Genomic DNA, 18,806 nt, shown 5'->3' on the forward strand with positions numbered 1-18,806 from the left:
TCCCAGCTTCTCACACCAATGGCTGGGGGGTCCCAGTACTTGGGGCCTTCTACTTTTCTCTCAGGCTCATAAGCAAGAAACTGGATTGGAATCAGAGCAGCTGGGATGCTACTCTGGCATCACAGGTGGCATCTTAATGTGCTTCATCACAGCACTGGCCATCTGCTCATCTGAGAGTCACTGTCGCCTCTCCTAGCAATGCCATTTTTAATCTAGCTGGTGTGTGTGTGTGTGTGTGTGTGTGTGTGAACTTCAATAAAGCAAGCTGTATCTAGACCCAATATATATATTTTTAAAGTGGCGATGTCTTCCTAGACCCAATAATTTAATCATAAATAAAATATGTGGTTTGTGCTCTAAGGGGTGGGGGTTTAATTCCATTCTCCAAGCATCTGGGGCCAAAGCAGATCCCTGTCTCAGATCCAAAGCTACATGACAGAATGATGGTACCCAGCTCAGTGCCCACTCAAACAATCACGGTCTTCCTCTGTGCCAAGCAGTATGTAGGTGTCCAAGTGTCAGGATAGTCCTCACAAGAGGGTGTGAGTTAGGTGCTGTGATTACTCCCGCACTGCAGATCAGTCACAGAGAGAGGAATGAAGCCGCCCAAAGGAACACACCCAAGGGAGCAACAGACCACGACTGGAACCCAGCAAGTCGGATTCCAAAGTTCCGGCACAGCTTTTAGTAACATCTGGGCAATAAACCAAAGCAGCTGTGAGCAGGATGCAGGTGCATCAAGTGGAACTTGGGAGACATTTCATCTGTGTCCGATGACTCGGGACCGCCCACCTGAGTCCTGTCCAGGGTCTCCTGCTGTCTTGGGTTGTGACTTCACACACTTAGGGTGAGGTGGACAGGAGGGGTAACTCTTTGGGACAAAGCCACGCAGGTTCCCCGGTACTGGAGAGATGGACTGTACACTGGACAGTATCCCGGCAGTGTGAACTATCTACTCCAGTTAGTTCTTCTCTGTGTTCCTCAGGAACTAAACAGAACACAATGCACACCCTCGAGAAGTAACAGTGGCAATTACGGTGACTGGATCTTGCAGGAATCTTCCCTCTAAGGAGCTCCCCATGCTTCCGTCTCCCTCTTCCCCTCATCTGAAGAATGTCCTTCAGAGGGACACAAAGCTATGCATCATTCATTTTCCAGATGCAGAAATTGAAGTTACAGAGAAGGTGAGCAACCGGCTACACTTGGCCAGCTGGTTACGGTTAGCATGTACCTGTTTCCTGTCTCATCTCCTTAGGATCTCGTTCCGTGAGCCTTCTAGAGTGAGAAAGAATGCCTTGATTTATTGGTCTCTGTTGGCTTGAGCAAAATGTGCTACAACGCCTTTATCAGAAAACACTGGCTATTGTATGGGAGTAGGCATTAGCGATAAAAGATGGTCGACCCAAGGTTTCTGTCCGCTAGCTAGTGAGGGAGACACAACCACAACTTGGGCTCATAAGTGCAGGAATGGGAGGCACAAAACAAGACACATGCACACACACACACACGCACACACGCACACGTACACACACGCACATGTACACGTACACACACACGCACACATACACACACGTACACACACACACACACAAGCTCGTGCGTGCGGTACGTGTTCACTGTAACAATTACCAACATGACCACAGGCTCCTCTAAGTGGGAAAAAAATAAAGAAAGAATGTTTTTACACCTTGAACTTCGGTAACACAGAATAGTACAGATCAATGCTTTGCAGTCTGGCAACAAGAGAATTCATATCTCTTTCATGATACGCTTCTTATCTGCAATAGTTCTTAAAGGTCTTTTGAAAAAAAAATACTACCAATTGTTAATAAGCCAAGCCAAGTGACCTAAGCGTGATTTTTCTTAAAGTTATTAATTAAATTTATTCGGCATAAACTATGTTCATAAGTCGTTCAGAACTGCTTCATCTATTAGATAAAGCAAAAAAATATTACACCACTCATTACAAAAAATCTGAGAAGACAAAGGGATGCGTTTATCTCTTATGAGGCCATCTGCATAAATTAGGTGAAAATCACTACACTGGGGGGCCGAGAGACTGCCCGTCCCCATCCGTGATCCTTAGAGGATCTGGGAGATGGAAATGAGCAAGCAACAAAGTCACTGTAAGCTGCATTAGTGAAAGACACTGCACCCCGAGGCAAAACCCAACACAGGAAACAGAAGAGAATGCTTCGGCCCTGGAGAGGGCTGAAGAGGAGAGACAAAATGAGACTGGCTTTCTGTTTTCGTGTCAGCGTGAAACAATTTCCTGCCATCCTGAGCAGTTTCTGCATTGGACAGAGACTGCACGCCTCCCCATTTCTGATATCCATCCTGGTCACAGTTCCTAAAGTCCATGGTGTCACTGGAAGCCCATGAGAGACAAGCATGCGCCCCCAAAAGCACAAGGGGCCAGGGGGGTGTGAGGCAGGTGTCTGGTGCACTGGTTAAGACACCACTCGGGATACTTGAGTCCCCTGCTGCGGTGGCTTGGGCTGCAGCTCTGGCTCCGCCCCTGATGACAGCTTCCTGGGAACGTAGACACACCCTGGCAGGTAGTAAGGAGTCCTGACCACCTAAGTGGGAGACACAGATTGAATTTTTCCATTCCTGGCTTCAGCCTGGTGCTTGCCACAGCTGGCATGTTGGGAATGTTCAACCAGGTGAGCGATCTCTGTGTATCTCTCTGCCTTTCAAAGGCATCTTTTTTTTTAAGTAACCTTTAAAAAATATAATGATATGTGCTGCCGAAGCAAGCACTAAAAAATATAATGAAGTAATCTACTTAGAGACTTACTAAATCCAAATATTGGCTGGACCCAAGGCATGTCATTTGGATGGATCAAAATCACAAATGTTAACCATGGGTGGGCTTCACCATGGAGAACTAGCAGTGTCCACAAGCGTGTCATGTAGTGATGTGTAATGGTCCCACAATCTCACAACTGAAGTGGATCCGTGCCCTGCACTTCTCTTCCAGGCCACTCTGCATGATGCTCACTGTAACAGAGTGGCCGGAGTCTAGGTAGGCACAGCACTGACGGCACTCCTACGGAGACTGCCCGTTCTCTAGGCTTCGGCTTAAAGCGTCACTCGCTAGCGTCCGCTGTTGTCAGCTTAGATGGAGAAGGGAAAGGTCCGATGCTTTACCCTCCTAGTGCGACAGGCAGCCGGCATGTAAATGTGGGGTCAGCAAAGTCTTAGAAGTGACCACCTCCTTTAGTTTTCCAACCCTTGTTCCACAGTTGTCTGGGATACTTACGTCTTCCATTGTCAGGTGACTATGAAACACTGGGTTAAACAAAGCCAACACACAAGATTTCTCAGGGCCTTTCAAATGCTAATGTGGAGGATGAATTTCCCGGAGGGGGATCTAGTATCTCAAATTGTCCACTCATACAAAGACAGATGGATCTATACTTCTTGGCAGTGGGCTGCTACAGCAGGCAATTTGTGATCTTGTCAATTTTTTTTTTAAAGACTCAAATAATTAAGGCAAAACATTTATTGTTTAGATTGATTCTTTAAAGGCTTGAGAGAAGCATAATCATTACAAAGCCAGGCTTTATTAAATAAGGGGTTGGCACAATGGTTCAATTGGCTAATCCTACACCTGCCAGCACCAGCATTCCATATGGGCACCTGTTTGTGTCCCAGGTGCTCCCCTTCCCATCCAGCTCCCTGGATCTGGCCTGGGAAAGCAGTAGAGGAAGGCCCAAAGCCTTGAGGCCCTGCATCTGGCCTGGGAAAGCAGTAGAGGATGCCCAAAAGCTGTGGGATCTTGCATTTGCCTGGGATACCAAGAAGAAGCTCCTGGTTCTGGCTTTGGGTCTGCTCAGCCCAACCACTGTAGCCATTTGGGGAGTGAACCAGCAGGTGGAAGATTTTTCTGTCTCTCCTTCTCTCTGTAAATCTGCCTTTCCAATAAAAATACGCAAATCTTTTTAAAAGATGCTTTAAATAGAAACAGAATTTCAAAACTCAGTATGAGAAAAGGCTCTAAGAGGTCTTTTTTTTTTTTTTTTTTTTAAGATCAATTATTTGAAAGACAGAGTTGCGGAGAGAGAAAGAAAAATGAGTCTTCATCCACTGGTGCCCAATGACCACAACGGCCAAAGCTGAGCCAATCCAAAACCAGGAGTCTCCTCCGAGTCCCTCAGGTGGGAGGAGCAGGGGCCCAGGCATTCGGGCTTTCCCAGACCATTGGCTGTGAGTTAGATCAGAAGTGCAGCAGCCGGGACCTGAACTGGTGCCCATATAGGATGCTGGTGTCAACGTGGTTTTACTTGACATGCCACAACGCCAGCCTGTGAAATGCCATTTTCATATCAATTATAGAATCACTTTTATAAAATAATAAATTATTAAAATGGATATCATCCTTCCCTTAGCCTTTTACAATGAAGTCATTCAAAAGGTTTGTGTGTGGTTTGCAGGTTCTTCCTGCTGGGCAGCACTGCGTGTGCCTATTTCTTTGTGCCTCCAAACTGGGAGCTCCAGGGAGAGAACAACTTGGCCTTCTCCACTGTCAGGCTGCTGAGGCTGAGCTCTGAGTCTGCCCCTAATCAGAGCTTCCCTAAGTGTTTGTTGAGCCGACTGGAATCCAAACCCACCCTCTCATGCACCCCTGGTCGAGTTCTCTAGGACTACACCCTCCCCACTACCAGAAAACACAGTAAAGTCACAAGGACATAAGATGTTTGAAATGACTTTCAGTTGTACAGTAAATGGCTTCATTTCTTTGCACCTGTTTGCTCATCTGAGAAATAGAGAAAGGCAAGGATGACACTCAGTACTATGGAAAGACAAGGGCCAGCTCCTATCACTAAGGGATGGAACAGGATAAGACCTCTGGTCAACTTTTAGCCATAGAAAGTGGGCTGAGAGCAACTGCAGGCCTAGTCACAAGACCTGCAGCAAGAGAGCAAGCCGGGCTGTCATAACATGGCAGAGCAAGTCATCACACAGAGAACTGTACTTGTGACACAGATGTCTAAAGCCGGGCACAGCCCAATCTGGACACTTGTGTGATCAGGTTGTCTCTCTGGACACGTGGACACAACCTAACTGATGCCTGTTAACAATGCGTCTAGATGCTGTAGGAGCTAATAGCCACTTATCTGGTGCTCCTTATGGTCACAATCTCAGAGAATACCCTTGCCACGAGTGAATGGAGGCAGGAGAGATGTTCCTGGGTGGAGGTCTTGCTAACAAGGGTTCTCAATCTTGGGGGTACCAATTAGAATTGCCAAAGGAAGCTTTGGAAATCTCATTACTGGGCCAGATCTCAAACCAATTAAATCGGAATCCCTGATTCTGTAGTGCTCCCAGGGTTTTTCCAAAATGCAACCAAGGCTGTATCCAAAGCTGTTAATCCCTTTTCACTTCAGTGCGTTGCCAAACACCTGGAAAGAGCAGGCCCACCAAGCTCAGGGAACCACCTTGGCTCTAGCACTTCTGGGCTGTGTGGTCTTAGGCAAGTTACTCACACCCTTGAGCTGCGTTTCCTCAAGTGAACAAGGGAGCCCCAGGTGTGGGGAGGATAAAGCGAATGTGATGATCTGTGTGGAGTGCCCCGGCACATAGCGGGGACCTAAGGAGCTGTAGGTACTGTCCCTTTCCGTAGCTCCTTCCCCCTGGGGGAGATGATTCCTGTCTGCGGTAGGGCTGCTTCGCTGCCTTCCACCTCCACACAACACTAGCAGCGAAGATGATGGGAGTAAAGTACTTTGCAGACCAAGGTATCTCCAGGCAGGACATGCTTGCGAATCACAGGGGACCTTGTTAACATACAGAGGGTTGATTGCCAGGTCTAAGGTGGGACCAAACCCGCAAGATTTGGAATTTCTAACAAGTTCCCAGGAGATGAGATGCTACTGATCCAGGGCCCACACCGGGAGTCCCAGACTCCGTGGTAAAGCTCTTTCCAGACGGGAAGCACAGCTAGCATTTCCTTCACACGCTTTTAGGAAATACCATCATTTTAACTATTCTGTTGAATGTTCAATTTTTTTTTTTTTAAATCTTGAGGGGCTTCACGGCAAGCTCAACCTCTTTCAAGGAACTGTACTGAACCAGACATTCTATATGGGAAAACTCAAAGTTCAAGGTGGTTATTTGACCTTCTAGTCTTCCCTCTACCCTTTTGGGCACTCACCATCAATTCAGTTCAACCTGATGAACACACATCCGGATCACAACAGTGTGAACTTTCCTTCCTTAGGAATTAAAGAGTCTGAGCTCTGCTCCTGAAACCAAGCGAGGATTCATCACTACCTCCAATGACCTCTGTGTCTCTTCTAGGGTTTTTGAGAGGGTAACAAGAAACTGCTTCTTTGATGCTTTAGAGGTGTTATCTTCCTAAGGGTGCTGTTCCTCCTTAGCAGTGCCAACACTAGGAGCACCCCATCAGCATGGCAGTGGGGAGGGGTTAGCTTTATACATATGCATCCAGCTTTACATGTAAAAATATCCTTGGAGAGATGGGGCCTGAAAAACCCTCTGGGAGAACGCATATGTGGGGAGAGAACTGACTAGACAAGGTTTTTTTTTTCCCTCCTATGGAAGATAACTTTGCAAACCAGCCTTGAAAGTGCTTTGTCTTTTGGAAAATCTGGATTTTTTCATTTTGCTACATGGGTGGATGGGATCCCTGCTACTCAGCTCTAACGCATGCTCCTTTCTCCCCATGGATGCCTGTTGTTGGATTAGTTTGCTTGCTTATTTTTCTTTTCTCTCTCTCTTTAACAGACACGCCTTCACCAGTAACCAGCAAAGACAGGATAAAAAAAAAATCAATACTTTGGATACTTTTTCCTAAATTACAATAGCTAATTCTAAAACACACAAGGAAGCCAGAAGTCATTACTGTCAAAGACAGAGGAAGATGCTCAGTCATCCCCTTGCGCAATTCTGAGTATCAAAAGCACTGGACTCGGGACTCAAGTTCAGCATATGAAATGTCACAGTATTTGCATATAGTCTACATACATCTTCTCAAATTCTTTTTTTTAAATTATATATTTCTTTGAAAGGCTGGGTGTAGGGTTTGGGAAGGAGAGAGAGAGAAAAACAGAGAATCTTCCATTAGCCAATTCACTTTCTAAATGGCTGCCACAGTTAAACAACTGCGATCGGGCTTATGTCAGGAGCAAGAACTCCATCTGGAGTGAGGTAAGGGAGAGATGTTCACGTGAGGACTGTGAAAAAAATCCAAGAAAGCCTTTCTGTCTTGGAATGTTCATCTAGAAAATTAGGTATTATCCTGAGAGGCTGTAAATACAAATATCAGAAAGCAAGGGCGAGCACTCTGGCACAGCTGCTTAAGCCAGGACCCAAGATGCCAGTATCCCATATCAGAACCCAAGTTTGATTCCCTGACTGCTCCACTTTTGATCCAGCTCCTTGCTGATGTGCCAGGGAAAGCAGTGGAAGATGGCCCACGTGCTTAGATTTCTGACCCCCACATAGGAGACCCAGATGGAGTTCCAGGATCCTGACTTCAGGCAGCGTGGCCATGTGGGGGAGTCACCAAGGGGATGGAGGATCCCTTTCTCTCTTTATCTCTCCTTCCCGCCATCGGTCTGCCTTTCAGATAAATTTGGACAGTCTTTAAAAAGCAAAAGCAAAAATTCATAGTTCTCCTCAGATCTGTATTTGTGGCTGAAGGTCAGTGTCCTGATAATTTTGTGTGTCAGCCATATACCAAGGCCATGATCTTGGGCCTCATTTCGTCATCTATGAAATGGTAATGGCATCTACCTAGACATGGCTGTTCTAAGCAGTAAGAGATGTGCAAATTAAAGACTTAATGCAGAGCTAGGAACAGAATCTTGCTCAGTAAATGGCTACTATTTTAATTTTTATTTTATAGAATGAAGGTTCCATGTACTGGTTCTGATTATTTTCTTCTCTTGCTGGACTAATCTCTGAGTCAGCACTAGGAAAAAACACCCACTCATGACTCCATGGATTTCAGAACTTGCAAGCTGTGGTGCCAAGCAAGTTACAGACAGCTCATCTGTGCTGTGCCCGCAGTCTCCAGGGTTCACACTGTAGGAAAAGGTAACATGCTCAACTATTTGCAATAAAATAAAGAAAAAAAAAAACAGACAAGAAGGGAAATGTAAGACATCAAATAACTGACTGCAGCTTGGGATGCTCATTTTTACAGATACCAATTCCTAAGAGTGGCCTGGTGGGAGCCACGGAAGACCACCACACACCTTACACAGGCGACTCCTTCAAAACAGAAATAGTGAACATAAGTCCAGTGTACTTCATAACACACTTACAGCACCCCCAGGACATAAGTCCAGTGTACTTCATGAACACACTTACAGCACCCCCAGGACGTAAGTCCAGTGTGCTTCGTGAACACACTTACAGCACCCCCAGGACGTAAGTCCAGTGTACTTCATGAACACACTTACAGCACCCCCAGGACGTAAGTCCAGTGTACTTCATGAACACACTTACAGCACCCCCAGGACGTAAGTCCAGTGTACTTCATGAACACACTTACAGCACCCCCAGGACAGCAGGTAGCATCCAGCCAGGAGGAACGGGCTCTCCTCTGGGCTGAACTTTGAAACTTTGAAATCTGTTGTATGATCTCAAATGAGTCAAAAACCCTCCCCCTGGCGCTTGCTTTGGCAGCACATACAATAAAACGGGAACGGTACAGAGAATATTAGCGTGCTCCCCCATGTGCAAAGATGACATGTAAATTTGTGAAATGGTCCCAATCTTTGTAAGAGGGAGGTAGGAAGGGGGAAGAACTCCTATGCTTCTAAATCTGTATCGTGAAAAACAAGAGATCCATTCATGTTACATAAATTTAAAAAATAATTTAAAAAAATCCTCCTCAAACATAACTTTTCTCATCTATAAAGTAAAAGAGTTAGACTGAATGCTATTTTATGAAAAGCCTTTCTAGTTCTAACATGAATTCCAGGGCACACTCATGTTTTAATTTTCCGCCAAGAGTCAGACGCTGTTGGAAGACTTCCCTGGGCAGCGACACCCAGATCACAGGCTGACTGAACCAAAAGGCAGACGACATCCCAAACATTTCAGACAACTCATATCTACGTAAGTACAGAATGTGCTGGTGGGTCTTGAAAATCGTTCCAGCTCCTCCTAAAAAGTCAGACACATTCAAGAATCAAGAGAATCCATTTGTTCTGGCCTAAGAGTTGGCATTTGGGGATTTTAAGAGGAATAGGGGTTTAGTATGGCAAGCAAGCTTTAGGTGACCAATTGTGGCTGGCTCTGCGATCCCCATGCGCACACACTGCACCCACCCACTTTCAGTAATCTCCTAAGGAATGGCAGAGAGTACAGAGACTGTTCCGTACCCAGGAGAGCATCTCCTGAGTCAGCACGGCTGTACCATTTGCACCCTCACAGCCATGCGGAAGAACCCGCACTGCTCTGTGTCCTCCGTGGCTCTCACTATCATCACGCTGTCCTTTGGTCTTACTGAGATGCCCACATTGCACATCGGAGAACCTGCCTTCCATACCTGTCTTGAGCTGCTGGTGCCCACTTCCTGCTGATACAGTTCCTGGGCAGCAGCCAAGAGGACCAAGTAATTGGGTTCCTGGTACTCATGTGGACCTGGACTACATTACTGGCCCAGCTCAGTCCTGGCCACTGTGGGGATTTAGGGCGTAAACTGGCAGATGGGAGGTCTCTCTATAAGTCTTTCTTTTACATAATGAAAAGAAATTGGGGGTCACAGTGCATAATTCTTGGGGCCAGGATGGTGGCACAGTGTGTAAAGTTGCAGTCTGCAACACCAGCCAGCACATAGGGACATTGGTTCACATCCTGACTGCTCCATTTCTGTTAAAACTCCCTGCTAATGGCCTGGGGAAAGCAGTGGAAGATATCCCAGGTTGTTGGGCCTTTGCTTGGTGTATGGAAGACCTGGGAGAAGCTCCTGGCTCCTGGTTTCAGCCTGGCCTAGTAATGGTCATTGTGGCCATGTGGGCATTGAGCCAGTTGGTGGAAGAGTTCTGTCCCTGTCTCCTCTCTTATCTCTAACTTTCAGACAAACAATAACTAAATACATAAATATTTAAAATGATGTACAATTCTTACATATTGCTAAATTCTATCTAATAATTTTGAGAGTGTTTTTTATCTAATTCATTATACACCACATGGACATACACAGATATCTGTAAAATCTTTGAATTGTTTTACTAACAGGGCAAGAGTGATTTTGTAGAATCGGTTCTGAAGTATTCTCCCTTAGATTTTGTGTAGCATTTGCATTGATTCTTTAAATGTTTCGCAGAATTCACCAGGGAAATTGCCTACAACTGTGGATTTCTTTTGGGGAAAGTTTTTTCTTGTTTTTTTTTTTTTTTTTTAAGATTTATTTTTATCTAAAAGACACAGCTACAGAGAGATGGAGATATATAGAAACACACACACACACACACAGAAGAGACAGATGGCTAGAGAAATCTTCCATCTGCTGGTTCACTTCCCAAATGCTTGCCATGGCCAGAGCCGAGCCAATGTGAAGCCAGGAGCCAGGAGCTTCTTCCAGGCTTCTCACATGAGCTCAGAGGCTCAAGGACTTAAACAATCCTCTGCTGCTTTCCAAAGCAGGGTGCTGGATGGGAAGTAGAACCGCTGGGACACGAACCAGTGCCCATGGGGATGCCAGCGTTGCAGGTGGAGGTTTAGCCTGATATACCACAGCACAGGCCCATAAAAATATATCTTCAAGATGACACCTAAATATATATTAGACTAATACAGACGAGGAATCTGCCCCTTCTTCATTTTTAGTTTATCTCAATTAACAGCACATCAACCCTAAAGCTTTTCAGTCACTTCCGATTTCTCTCCTCTGCTTACCCTTACTATCCAATCACTTGGTCCTCAGCTCTCCGCTGTAAAATCTGACCAACATCGTACCACTGGTATCAGTTCTGCGCCTTCCTCTTCAGTCACAGATGCCATCGCGACCATTCGCGTGGTTGCCATGGCTTGTGTCTCCAGCCCCTTGGGGAAAGTTTTTAATTGTGAATTTCATTTTCTTAGCGGTTATAGCTCTACTCAAATAATTGCTTTTTCAAAGCATCGGTCCAAGTTGCTGCCGTTATCAAATTTAGAGAGTTGTTCATTGCATTTCTTATTCCTTTTGATGTTTCCAGGGTCTGCGTGATAGCTTCTGTTTCATTCCCAGTATTAGTGATTTGTGCCTTTTCTCATTTTTCTTTATTAGTTTTGCTACAAGTCTGTCAATTTAATTGATCTTTTCAAAGAACCTGCTCTTAGTCCTACCGACGGTCTCTATTGTTTTTCTGTTACTTTATGGTCTTGTTTTTTTCCGTTTCATTGATTTCTGCTGTAATCTTTATTGCGTCCTTCGTTTGGTGCTTTGTGCTTATGTCAAAGCCTTCTTTTTATTTTTTTTCTAGGTTCTTGGGGTGGTAATTTAGATCACTGTTTTGACATTTTTTGTTTTTTATCATATAAGCATTTAGTATTCTGAGTTCCCCTTTAGCTGAGCTGCTTTAGTTAAGTCCCATCAATTGTGATATTTTTGATTAGATTTAATTTTTTTTATGCTCCTGAAAACTTCTCTTGGATCCAAAGATGAATTTTTTTTTTAAATGCTTAGCTTAGTTCCCAAATGTCTGGAAATTTTACAGTTTCTACTACTGATTGCTAGGTTGGTTTGTTATTGTCAGAGAACATATTCAGTAGGATTTCAATTATTTTAGGATTGCTGAGGTTCGGAACTAGCGTGGTAGTCTAGTGGCTAAAGTCCTCGCCTTGGATGTGCCGGGATCCCATCTGGGCGCTGACTCGTATCCTGGCTGCTCTGCTTCCCATCCAGCCTCCCTGTTTATGACCTGGGAAAGCAATAGAGGATGGCCCACAATATGAGCTGATCTGAAGTCAGGAGCCAGGAGCTTCTTCCAGGTCTCGCATGCAGGTACAGGGTCCCAAGGCTTTGGGCTGTCCTCAATTGCTTTCCCAGGCCACAAGCAGGATTATGGATGGGAAATGGAGTAGCTGGGACACGAGCGGTCTAAATGGGATCCTGACACAGGCAGGGTGAGGATTTAGTCGCTATGCTACCGTGCCGGGCCAGGTTTGCATTCTTGCTGGATGTGGAAGTCTAGCTTGACATGGTACTTTTCTTTTTCAGCATTTGAAAAATGTTCCACCGCTTCCTGTGGTTTTAAATTCCACTGTCATTTGAGTTGTTTTTTTTCCCATATGTTTCTCATTGGTTGTCTAGCCTCAGTTTTCTCAGTTTTGTACAAAGCATCTTAGTGTACATGTTTTGGGTTTATTCTATTAGGGCTCATTCAATTTCTTCAATATGTAGATTTGTTTTCAACAATGTGGGAAAATTTCAGTCATTTTCCTCCACTAACACTTGTTTTATTTGTTTGAAAGAGCTAGAATGAGAGAGAAAGAGAGGGAGAGACTGATTTTCTATCTGCTGGTTCACTTCCCAGATGACCACAATGAACAGGGTTGGGCCAGTCCAAAGCCAGGAGCCAGAAACTTCATCCTGGTCTTCCACATGGGGTCAGGGTGCCAGGAACACGGGTCATGTCTCTGTGTCTTTCCTGGGAGCATCAGCAAGGAGCTTCCCTGGATGCAGGGCAGCCTGGACTTGCAGGTGGTGGCTTAACCTATTATGCCGCAGTGCTGGTCCCCGTTATTTCCTCAAACACTTTTGAAGTCCCATTCCCATTTCTGAGTCTCATTTGACATGGATGCTAAGTCCTTACTATTTTTTTTCAGTCTATTTTATCTAGTACACAGATTAGGCAATTTCTATTATCCCATCTTCCAGTTCATTGATTTCTTCTTTTGTCTTTTTCAGGCTGTTGTTGAGCCTTTTATTTAACTTCTAGTATGTTCTGTTCTAAAATTCATATATACATATATGTGTATATATATGAATACATATGTGTGTGTAGCTCCTATTCCTTTGTTGAGACTGGTCACTGTTTTCCCATTAGTTTTAAGCGTATTCATAATTATTCACTGAAGCATTTTATGATGTTTAAAACGCTTGTTGCGTTGGGTGCAGCAGTTAAGACACCACCTGGGACACCTGCATCTCATACTGGAATTCCTGGGATCAAGTCCTGGTTCTGGTTCAAATCGCTTTTTCTAATATGCACCCCGGGAGCCGGCATTTGATGGCCCAGGTACTTCGGCCCGGCCACACACATGGGGGACCTGAAATAAGTTCCAGGCTCCTGGCTTTGGGCTGACCCACACTGGTTGGAAAGCGTTTGGATTATGAATCAGTGCATTCGAGATCTCTCTTTCTCTCTCTTTCCTCCTCGTCTTCCCTTCCCTCTCCTCCTTTCAGAGAATAATAAACAAAATCTTTGCCAGATAATTCTAACAGCAGTGTGATCTTGCTGTAAGCATCTACTGATTTCTCACTATATTTGAGATATTCCTGGTTCTTGGTTTAATGAGTGGGTTTTGTTTAAAACCTGAATACTTTTTATATTTTAAGACTTTAAATATCATTTCAATGTTGTGTGTAAAGTAGGGTGGGGCTGGATGATTGCCCCTATGTTTGAACTGTGGGGTGCAAGTTAATTTCTCTACTTGGCCTACCCCTCAGGGAGCTTAAATACATTATTCTTTGGGAGTCTCAGCACATGGCTACTCTGCCTTCTCTCTACCTTGCTAAGTCCCTATAGGTTCCAGCATTTTTAGAGAAGTAACTCCTTGTTTTATAGGTAGGGGTGGGAATTCAGCCCCTTTAACAGGCCCTGTGCTGATACCTCATGATTGTACGCCACGTGGCTCTACTGGTACCCTGGGTAGAGAGTGACCTTGATACTGCTGGGAAGTCCTGATTCTCCAGTGATCTTCCAGAGAGGAGAAGGAGGGGTTTCTTCATTACTGCTGTGCCGAGGTACAATCTGAGGGCTCCACGTGGTCCCCAGCGACACTGGGAGGGGGTCAAGAGGGCTGACCTCATTACTCCTGGTGGCGATGAAAGTTCTTCCTCTCCATGAGGTCTCCTCTGACATGACCCCAGAGAGCATGAGGAAGGAACTGTTGCCAATCAATGGGGTTAGAGCGGGGGAGGACAACCAGGCTCCTCCAGGTTGAGGGAGCTCATTTCTACTTTAAAAGTGATGGAAGTCCCAGCATCCACTTGGATCTTCTCTGACACTACCCCCAGGAGGGGGTTAGGCTGCCTCGCTACAGCCTGGCAAGTGGGAGGGTGTGGACTTGTTATCCAGCCTTTGCTGGTGGGATGCGAGGCAGGAGGAGGGCTCACAGTTTTCTGAATCTTTGGCTCTTCTCAGGGTCTCTCTCTCTCTCTCTCTCTCTCTCTCATCCATACCCATTGGCATTCCCAGGTTACTGATTTCTCCACTGTCCAGTGTTGGAGAGACAAGGCAAAAAGAAAATCCCAGGAATTCACCCCACATTCTACCCTGTGACCTGAGGTCCCTTGCTGGCTTGCCTTCTTCTCTCTACCTTTCTGAATCCCCTTGTTTTATATAGAAACCCATGACTTTCATTGTTCTTAGTGGAAGGCACACAGAAAGTATGTCTATTTCATCTTCCTAGAAAAGTAAGTTGGCTGTACAATCTTGAGGAAGTCACTTCATCTCTCTGATAAAGAATTATTGTTCCCAGTGCTTAACAAATGGAAAGCATTTCCGTAAATGAGGACTGAAGCAAATAAAATAAAATTGAAATGATTTGAAGTGAAGTCATAATTTCACGCTGCTTTGGGATGAAGAGAAATTAAGAGTGAATCCACTCATGCGACCCTGTGTGTACGTTTGATTTCTAGTTATTACTTCATTTACAAATAACTATGATAAAATTGTTTAGCAACTAAGAAAACGCTTATTTACATTATAAAAGAATTCTTTACAAAATCTGTATAGTATCATATTACATCCAATAATGAAATATATTTCAAAGATTGTACTCTGCAAATGACTGATGCATAGTTTTGATAAGGCGAAGTTGTTAAGGAGTTATGACTCCAGGCCAGGAGAATTCTGGCAGCCAAATGAAGGAGCAACCCAGAATGGGCACGTGACAGACAGAGCAGGGAATTCAAGTAAATGAAACGAGAGGGTAAGTTAACTGATTTGGCATTTAGAGCATCTAGAAGATCATCAGTGACTTTAGCAAAAGGCATTTGAAGCACGGGTAGGGCTCCTCTGGATTTCAGGGGGTGGAGGAGTAGGCAGGCTTCAAGGGAGCACAACCTTGGGAAGCAAGTGCTCAGAGAACAGTGACGAGGTGACATGACCTTCGGAAGTGAAGGATGACATGAAGGGGATTTACATCTCCGGGTATCCATGAGGACTGTGACAATGTTGACCCCATCAGGATCATTCCAAAAGAAAGATCCAGAAACCTCAGAGGGGCAGGTGTCTGGTACCACAGCTCAGATGTTGGCTGGGATGCCTGTACCCCTCAACCCCCATCGGAGTGTCCGGATTCAAGTCCCCGCTGCAGCTTCTGATTCCAGTTTCCAGTTTCTGCACTCCCTGGCAGGTAGGGTCAGTGGCTCAACTAAGGAGCTCTCTGCCACCCACATGGGAGACCCAGACTGAGTTTCTGGCTTTGTTTTGGCCCAGCTCTGGCTATTGCAACCATCTGGGGACTGAATTTAATGGAAGAAGACCTCTGTCTGCCTCTCCATGTCTGTGTCTCTCTGCCTTCCACTAAGGTGACAATAAAAAAGAAAAAAAATTTAAAGGAAGCCTTAGGAACAAAGTGGACATGTGGAATAAGTATTTTTAAAATATGAAAGGAACACTAAAACTTATTCCTCTCTTACTTATAATTGGCTAAAACGGATATAAAATATACTACAGTATATACCCAAATCATATGGATGAAGGATCAGTTTGGGAATTTTTGGCAAATACAGCAAAATGTTGTAGCAACATCCAATGTCTAGGAAGGTTTCGAGATGCTCTGGTCTCCTGCACAGGTCACCCTGGGCTGCCTGTGGTATACGCTTGGAGCAGTGCTGCTCTCTGAAGCTCGCTCGGGCTGCGCAGACCTCAGATTCAAGACGTAACTTCTCCACTGAGCTCCAGATGTCCAGGGAAACATCTGGTGGGGACGGCCTGCCACCGCGGTGCCCCCTGCTTGTACTAATTAGGGCTGGCGAGCATATGCTGTCACAAAGGTGGCTAGGGGTCAGGAGGATTACACGGAGGTCTGTTCCGTGCTCACACTGCATGTCTGAGGTGAGCCAGCAGGAGGCTCCGCTCTGCGCCCAGTCACCCAAGCAGCTGCAGCAGGCTGCAGGACTGCATTCTCTTCTCCTCACGGCCTCACACTTGGTTGCCCAATAGCAGTCATTTCTTCACCAGGAGGAAGCTGGGCACCTTGGGTGCACGACCTTCATCCTACGCAACACGCAGGAGGGCGTGCTGAGATTCTGCCAGAAAATAATAGTAGAGAGATACTCCCTCCCTCCCTCCTCCAGAGTGGGGAGCCAGGGATATGGAACTAGATCACGATTCTTAATTAATGAGGATTGTCTTGACTGTAGGCTTTTTGCCCCCAAAGTGGAAACTACTGATGTAGCCTTCATGGCAGGCATTCAAATGCTGGCCCCATCTGTGGGGGGGGTCTTTTGTAAGTTCTTTGGGGACCCTGTGGAAAAACCTCCCCACAGCCCAGTTCTCTGATGCTGTATCTCTGAAAATTGTCCATGGAGTTACACTCCACAGCCTATGTTCTGGGCCTCCTCCTCCACAGGCAGCCCTCTCGCAAGGGGGCTGAGAGAATTGTCTCAAGCCCAGCTTCTCAACATGTCGCAGGAAATTGTCATCCTTGACTTGTCAATGAGTAATTCATTCTCTCTCATAGAAGAGGGCCAATTTTCACTTCCTCATCCCACTCTCTGCCTCTCCTCTTTCCTTCTCTGGTAGGTGTAAAGAACAGACCAACAAGTTCACTCTATAACCACACTTCCTGAAGATTGTGCCTCCCATTGCTGGAGCAGCCTCAAGTGCTAGGGGTAGCTATGCTTTTTTTTTTAAATGTATGTATTTATTAAAAGGCTGAGTTAGAGAGACAGATCAAGACACACAGAGAGTGGTCTTCCTTCCATTAGTTTACTCCCCAAACGGCTGCAATGGCTGGAATTGGGCCAGGGCAAAGCCTGGAGACCAGAGTTCCTTCCAGGTCTCCCACGTGGGTGCAGAGGACTCAAGCACTTGGTTTATCCTCTGCTGCTTCCCTAGAAGCATTAGCAGGGTGCTGGGTTGGAAGTGGAGCAGCTGGGATTCAATCCAGAGCTCAAATGGGGTGCTGTACTGCAAGCAGTGGCTTTACCCACTATACCTGAGTAAGCTTAGAGACTTGATTCTGAGGGAACACCTACTCTACTCCAGAGGAAGGTTAAGTTTCAGGAGTCCCAAAACATGGTGGCTGACTGCCCGCATAGGAGTGACCCAAGAGGAAGAGGGCCATGCACACCTGCCTCCTTGCTCTGACCCTCCTCAGTGGTCATGCCCATAATGTCTTCCATATCCTCTGGGGATGATGGCAGTCCCTCAGCCTGGTCCATGTGCAAGGGAAAGAGCAGGGTGTTAAAGAGTTAGTGGATCATCCTCACACAGCTCCAGGCCCTCTTCCCTTACTGACTGAAGGTTCTTCCCATCAAAGCCCATGAGCCAATGCCCATATTACTTGTCAGCAGACTTAGTCTTAAACACGACATCAAAGTCCATCGTCTGTGCTTGTTCCCCCAAAGCAGAGTTGGCCACCTGCTCTTTGCTCTCACCAGGGACATCATGGTATATACTTCTGTGTCTCTGTTACGTGAGACAGAAGTCAATGCTTCTCCAGAAGAGGAACTTGGAGAGCAGAGCAGCTCAGGACAGCATCCTTGGTGAGTGGCGTCCTTACACACTCCAAGATTAAGATTTTTAGAGAACACCTTGTAGGATTTCTTATAGTTCTCATTGGCTTCCTCCATCTCAAAGAGGCCAAGGCACTCCTTGATCACAGAAAATCTGTGTGGAAGGCTTTCAAGATCTTGCTCAGCTGGAGCGTTTCTCTGGAGACTGTCAGGGTCAGGCCTTGGCAGCCAACCACGCCAGAGGCAAAGTGGAGACACAGTTCGTCAACAGCTGTCCTTGATGAACACACAGTGAACATAAAGCTTGGGGTGGTGGTGTTCTTCCTATTCTCAAGGAGTAGAAGAAAATGGGAAGAGAGCAAGGCAAAGTTTGGAATCCTCTGGAAGCTTACAGAAAGGATCTTGGATAAGCAGCTTCAAACAGTGACAATCTCCTGTACACCTGCCTGTACCCTGCTGCATCGTGACTGGCACCTGCAGCTGAAAAGCCAACACGGAGAGGGTCACCAAGGTGCAGGCACTTTGAAACAACACTGTGAATGGGCGATATGAGGGTCAAATGCTGATGATCCCATCTTGGAGACCCTAGAGCAGAAGGCTGAGGTGACCAGGCTGGCAAGGACCTGCCTGCCACTGCTGTCTCAAGTTGTGCTGCTCTGTTTTAGCTTCTCAGACCAACACCCACTGCATCGACCCACGTGATCAAGTCAGGTCGAGGCACTGATGGAGACGAAGCAAGAGCAGAGGAGCCCAGCATGGCTGTCCTAGAGATATTCCCCGGAGAGAGAGAGAGAGAGGAGAGGGAGAGAGAGAGACACACACACAGAGAGAGAGAGAGAGAGAGAGAGAGAGAGAGAGAGAGAGAGAGAGAGAGAGAGAGACACGAGGCTGCATTGCATAGAGTAGATTAGCAATTCCTGCTTGGGAA

At 45.9% G+C, this 18,806-nt stretch overlaps 1 protein-coding gene and 1 non-coding gene across 4 annotated transcripts in view; one reads left to right on the forward strand and one right to left on the reverse strand.

The window, feature by feature from the left end:
- TTC28 (tetratricopeptide repeat domain 28) overlaps positions 1 to 18,806 on the reverse strand; it is a 502,210-nt gene that overhangs the window by 87,410 nt on the left and 395,994 nt on the right. The gene's annotated exons all lie outside the window — the stretch shown is intronic.
- Positions 8,646 to 8,755, forward strand: LOC118759876 (U6 spliceosomal RNA). Its single transcript, XR_004996441.1, has one exon. It is a non-coding gene; the product is annotated as a U6 spliceosomal RNA (small nuclear RNA).

The sequence above is a fragment of the Ochotona princeps genome, chromosome 29 (assembly GCF_030435755.1).
Source record: "Ochotona princeps isolate mOchPri1 chromosome 29, mOchPri1.hap1, whole genome shotgun sequence".
Classification (NCBI taxonomy): domain Eukaryota; kingdom Metazoa; phylum Chordata; class Mammalia; order Lagomorpha; family Ochotonidae; genus Ochotona; species Ochotona princeps.